This window comes from Lytechinus pictus, chromosome 6, assembly GCF_037042905.1.
Source record: "Lytechinus pictus isolate F3 Inbred chromosome 6, Lp3.0, whole genome shotgun sequence".
In the NCBI taxonomy this organism is placed as follows: Eukaryota; Metazoa; Echinodermata; class Echinoidea; order Temnopleuroida; family Toxopneustidae; genus Lytechinus; species Lytechinus pictus.
This window is the reverse complement of record NC_087250.1, coordinates 3,248,640-3,255,593: the sequence shown is the minus strand read 5'-3', so window position 1 is coordinate 3,255,593 and position 6,954 is coordinate 3,248,640.

Here is a 6,954-nt window from a genome sequence, read left to right as displayed (position 1 = left end):
TTCGCTGTGTTGCCGGACCTGGAAACAACTTGTCCAGAAAATTTAATGCGGGCTAGCGATATCGATACCAAATTTAAACATTTTGGCCAGGGCGCATGCGCACGATAAGATATCTGACAAATTTTTTAAGATAAGGAACCCGTTAAAAATTTCATTCGAAAATTCGTATTGTATTGTCTAAATTCGTCCCACAATTTGTCATGTCTGATAAGATTCGTCGTCTGCGATTGGACTGAAAATATCCATTTGTCAATTCGTGCTTGTTGGATTCGTCAGTTAAAGCAGTTTGTCAAAACAGGATTTACATTCGATATGTAGAGAGGTGAATTAGTATTCCCGATTTTTTAATTTGTCAAACTACTAAAATGATTTGTCAATTGACATAAAGTGATCGTCATTTTAGCGTGACGAATTTTTACTGCCACTTTGAGAAATCTTTGCCCAAGCTTGAAAAATAAAAAAACTAAGAGTTTAATACAAATTATGATACCCCTCCCGTTCTGATTCTTCTCCTCTACCTTCTTCCGCTCCTTATTATTATATCCTTGATTTGTTCACATAACATTGGTCCTATCATAGGATCACAAACACCAGCGATATATCAACATAATATTACAGCCGATTTGCCGATCAGCACAGTATTTCAGCCGGGGTGAATCGGGATGACCCAAGTCTAGATTTTCCAGAAAATCTTTTATGAAGCGTTAAACACGCGTTGTAATCATTTTATTTATCACGGTTGCAAGGCAATAATAATACAATGTAAACATAATTTACCCCTAGCCTCCTGTACATTGCAAAAAAAAATGTACGACTGCATGCGCGCATTTGATAAGCAAATTTTGCTGTCAACAAACTTTTCTACATTTATTTGCACGTAAAAATTCATCAATATGATCGGATGGTTGCCAGCATTGGAAATCAAAATCATAAACTTATATATTCATCAATTAATTGGACCAATTCGTAAATCTTTTTCAAATATTATCACTAAAGAGTCATTTTTGACTCACGAGTTATTGTGATGATGGTTACATCGACGTTTAAAACCATGGGGAAAAGGAGTTATGCCCTATTCTATATGATTTCTATGTGTAGATCTATATGGAAAATGATAACAATTACAACAATGGAAGAATTAAATTATCAGCATCATGGTAATTAAGAAACTACTCGAAACAATGCAATCATGTTTTCGGATTATACCTTGTGTCTCAGATCAGGAGCGGATAAAACAATTTCCATGGGGGGGGGGGGGGAGCGCATTTTCCCCGAGGACAAAAATGGGGAAAAAAAATGAAAAAAAGGGGGGGGGGGGTATATGCACAGGGCAACCGGGAGTTAACTATTTGGAATTAGGTACTCAAATCAAATCTTCACTATTTGGAAATGGAGAGCGAGTTCAGCTTTTACTTGCCAATATTGATAATATTCTAAGTCCATGTTAAATTTCAACAAAGCTTTGAAACCATCGATAGCATAGGGTTTATTTTGAGATTATGTAATTTTTTAACAGGAGAGAGATATACATACAAGGATAAAAACCTAGAACGTAGTATATTAAACATTTTCTAAAAAAGAAAGATGCAATATTCAGGTTTTAAGAGAAATGATTTCATAAAAAATTGGATTCACTTTAGGGCATACACACACACACACACACAAAACATGAAAGGCCGTTTTAATGTATTTGTTACGACAGACAAGAAGGGGTGAAGCTTTTCTATTGATTTGGAATAAGAAATTGTTAAAGGCAATACTGTTCTATGAAATATAGTAAAATTATCAAAATTAAGAGGGTGAATTTTTTATAGTTTTGATATTGATTAACAATCGGGTGCTCAACTATGCGAAGGAAATTTAAACCTTGTTCTTCTTCATCATGTGTTGACAGACTTGCTAGACCATGAAGAGACACATGAACTTAGATATGAGGTAATTCTTACCAGGTACGTGTACCCTGGGAGGAGAGAAGAAAAAGGACATGACTGATATGGAGGAATTGGAACCATGGACCTATTGTTTCAAGTCTAGATACTTAATTTCTGAGCCAGTGTAGGATATAAATGAGGGCAACGGGAGATTCCCCACTCCCAATAAATAATCATTCTGATGTTTTCAACAGCTTTAAGATATTTTCAAAAGGTTCGAACATAAAAAGAAAAGGTGATTATACAAGCTTACCATTACATCTAATACCGTCTCCTATGAACCCTTGCTTACACTGGCACTGGTAGGAACCTAGGGTGTTCACACATTGAGCATATGCAAGACATCCGTGATTGGAGCTTGCACACTCATCCACATCTTCGGGCAAAAAAAAAAAAAAAAAACAATTGTTACAATCATACTGGTGTTAAACTATAAGTACACCCAAAACTAATTTTCTTCAATAGATAAATCGCAGGTATTTATTTCATGTTGGAGTTATATACCGGGGTTATACAGTGAAAGTAGGAAAAAAAAACTTGACTGCCAGTTTATCATCCATTGCAATTAATTCTCAGCTAAAGATATGGTTAAGGAACATTATTCAATATATTAACACATATTCTGAAACAAATCAATTCAATGTACATTTATACTTTAAGAACCACACGTATCGCCAGTCGTGTGGAAAGCTATACATACATGTATCTCACAAACAGCTTTATGAAATGCTTCCATACATAACTCACAAACAGCTTTATGAAATGCACCCCATGATAACATAGTTTTGGTTTGAAAGATGTACATGTAAATACATGTGGTTATACAACTTGAATGCTTGTATTTACTTTTACTTATATTGGCATTCTCGTCAACAATAAATCCCGGATTACAGTGACATTGGAAGGAGGGATGAGAGTACGTGTTGCTGAAAAGTTAATCCAAGAATAACCATGAGCGCAGTTACAGGTAAATGAATTAATTTTATTCCTACACGTTCCTCCATTCGAGCAGATATATTACAATGATTGAGCATGAGAGAGAGAAAGAGAAAAGTGTCATTTACCCATTGTCCTTTTATTCAGAATAACCGAAATTAATAGAGACGATACAATTCTCGAAACACAGTTTTTAAAATAAGGGGCCTACTAGTGTAATGTTAGACATGGGCGAATCAGGGTGCTGTTTCACGAAAACGTGTTACATAACAAATGCACAATTTACTATCATCCAATAAAAACGAATATCAGTAGCTTTTAATTCCGTTATCTTTCAATATTGAATATATAACTCAACATCAACAGTTACAAAACAATATGACAGATACATAACTAAAAATCATAGCGGGGGGGGGGGGGTATATGCACAGGGCAACCGGGAGTTAACTATTTGGAATTAGGTACTCATATCAAGTCTTCACTTTTTGGAAATGGAGAGCGAGTTCATCTTTTTCTTGGCAATATTGATAATATTCTAAGTCCATGTTACATTTCAACAAAGCTTTGAAACCATCGATAGCATAGGGTTTATTTTGAAATTATGTAATTTTTTAACAAGAGAGAGATACATATAAGTTAAAAACTTATCACTTAGTAAACCAAACATTTTCTAAAAAAGAAAGATGCAATATTCAGGTTTTAAGAGAAATTATTTCGTCCAAAATTGGATTCACTTTAGGGCATACACACACACACACACAAAACATGAAAGGCCGTTTTAATGTATTTGTTACAAAAGACACGAAGGGGTGAATCTTTTCTATTGATTTGGAATAAGAAATTGTTAAAGGCAATACTGTTCTATGAAATATAGTAAAATAATCACAATTAAGAGAGTGAATGTTTTATAGTTTTGATATTGATTAAAAATAGGGTGCTCAACTACGCGAAGGAAATTTAAACCTTTTTCTTCTTCATCATGTGTCGACAGACTTGCTAGACCATGAAGAGACGCATGAACTTAGATATGAGGTCATTCTTACCAGGTACGTGTACCCTGGGAGGAGAGAGGAAAAGGGACATGACTGATATGGAGGAATTGGAACCATGGACCTATTGTTTCAAGTCTAGATACTTAATTTTTGAGCCAGTGTAGGATATAAATGAGGGCAACGGGAGATTCCCCACTCCCAACAAATACTCATTCTGATGTTTTCAACAACTTTAAGATATTTTCAAAAGGTTCGAACATAAAGAGAAAAGGTGATTATACAAGCTTACCATAACATGTATTACCGTCTGCCATGAACCCTTGCTTACACTGGCACTGGTAGGAACCTAGGGTGTTCACACATTGAGCATATTCATCACATCCGTGATAGGAGCTTGCACACTCATCCACATCTTCGGGCAAAACAAAAGAAATAAAACAATTGTTACAATCAAACTGGTGTTAAACTATAAGTACACCCAAAACTAATTTTCTTCAATAGATAAATCGCAGGTATTTATTTCATGTTGGAGTTATATACCGGGGTTATACAGTGAAAGTAGGAAAAAAAAAACTTGACTGCCAGTTTATCATCCATTGCAATTAATTCTCAGCTTAAGATATGGTTAAGGAACATTATTCAATATATTAACACATATTCTGAAACAAATCAATTCAATGTACATTTATACTTTAAGAACCACACGTATCGCCAGTCGTGTGGAAAGCTATACATACATGTATCTCACAAACAGCTTTATGAAATGCTTCCATACATAACTCACAAACAGCTTTATGAAATGCACCCCATGATAACATAGTTTTGGTTTGAAAGATGTACATGTAAATACATGTGGTTATACAACTTGAATGCTTGTATTTACTTTTACTTATATTGGCATTCTCGTCAACAATAAATCCCGGATTACAGTGACATTGGAAGGAGGGATGAGAGTACGTGTTGCTGAAAAGTTAATCCAAGAATAACCATGAGCGCAGTTACAGGTAAATGAATTAATTTTATTCCTACACGTTCCTCCATTCGAGCAGATATATTACAATGATTGAGCATGAGAGAGAGAAAGAGAAAAGTGTCATTTACCCATTGTCCTTTTATTCAGAATAACCGAAATTAATAGAGACGATACCATTCTCGAAACACAGTTTTTAAAATAAGGGGCCTACTAGTGTGATGTTAGACATGGGCGAATCAGGGTGCTGTTTCACGAAAACGTGTTACATAACAAATGCACAATTTACTATCATCCAATAAAAACGAATATCAGTAGCTTTTAATTCCGTTATCTTTCAATATTGAATATATAACTCAACATCAACAGTTACAAAACAATATGACAGATACATAACTAAAAATCATAGCGGGGGGGGGGGGGGGTATATGCACAGGGCAACCGGGAGTTAACTATTTGGAATTAGGTACTCATATCAAGTCTTCACTTTTTGGAAATGGAGAGCGAGTTCATCTTTTTCTTGGCAATATTGATAATATTCTAAGTCCATGTTACATTTCAACAAAGCTTTGAAACCATCGATAGCATAGGGTTTATTTTGAAATTATGTAATTTTTTAACAAGAGAGAGATACATATAAGTTAAAAACTTATCACTTAGTAAACCAAACATTTTCTACAAAAGAAAGATGCAATATTCAGGTTTTAAGAGAAATAATTTCGTCCAAAATTGGATTCACTTTAGGGCATACACACACACACACAAAACATGAAAGGCCGTTTTAATGTATTTGTTACAAAAGACACGAAGGGGTGAATCTTTTCTATTGATTTGGAATAAGAAATTGTTAAAGGCAATACTGTTCTATGAAATATAGTAAAATAATCACAATTAAGAGAGTGAATGTTTTATAGTTTTGATATTGATTAACAATAGGGTGCTCAACTACGCGAAGGAAATTTAAACCTTTTTCTTCTTCATCATGTGTCGACAGACTTGCTAGACCATGAAGAGACACATGAACTTAGATATGAGGTCATTCTTACACGTGTACCCTGGGAGGAGAGAGGAAAAGTGAATAAATGCCTTGTCAAAGGACATGACTGATATGGAGGGATTGGAACCATGGACCTATTGTTTCAAGTCTAGATACTTAATTTCTGAGCAAGTGTAGGATATAAATGAGGGCAACGGGTGATCCCCCCCCCCTCCCAACAAATAATCATTGTGATGTTTTCAACAGCTTTAATATATTTTCAAAAGGTTCGAACATAAAGAGAAAAGGTGATTATACAAGCTTACCATAACATGTAATACCGTCTCCCATGAACCCTTGCTTACACTGGCACTGGTAGGAACCTAGGGTGTTCACACATTGAGCAAATGCAAGACATCCGTGATTGGAGCTTGCACACTCATCCACATCTTCGGGCCAAAAAAAAGAAATAAAACAATTGTTACAATCATACTGGTGTTAAACTATAAGTACACCTAACACTAATTGTCTTCAATAGATAAATTGCAGGTATTTATTTTATGTTGGAGTTATATACCGGGGTTATATAGTAGAAGTAGGAAGAAAAATAAAAATGACTGTCAGTTTATCATCCATTGCAATTAATTCTCAGCTAAAGATATGGTTAAGAAACATTATACAATATATTAACGCATATTCTGAAACAAATCAATTCATGTACATTTATACTTTTAGAACCAAACGAATCGCTAGTCGTGTGGAAAGCTATACATACATGTATCTCACAAACAGCTTTATGAAATGCCTCCATACATAACTCACAAACAGCTTTATGAAATGCACCCTAGGATAATATAGTTTTGGTTTGAAAGAGGTACATGTAAATACATGTGGTTATACGACTTGAATGCTTGTTTTTACTTATACACAATATTGGCATTCTCGTCAATAATGAATCCCGGATTACAGCGACATTGGAAAGAGCCAATGGTATTTTCACACTGTGAGTTAATGGCACATAGGTGCTTCTGGAGCATACATTCATCAATGTCTACAAAGATTAAGTGATTATTGAAGACATGAGTAATTAATATCATCCTACGTCATACTTCACAAATCATGCTACAGAAATGAAGCCTTGATTTTTAT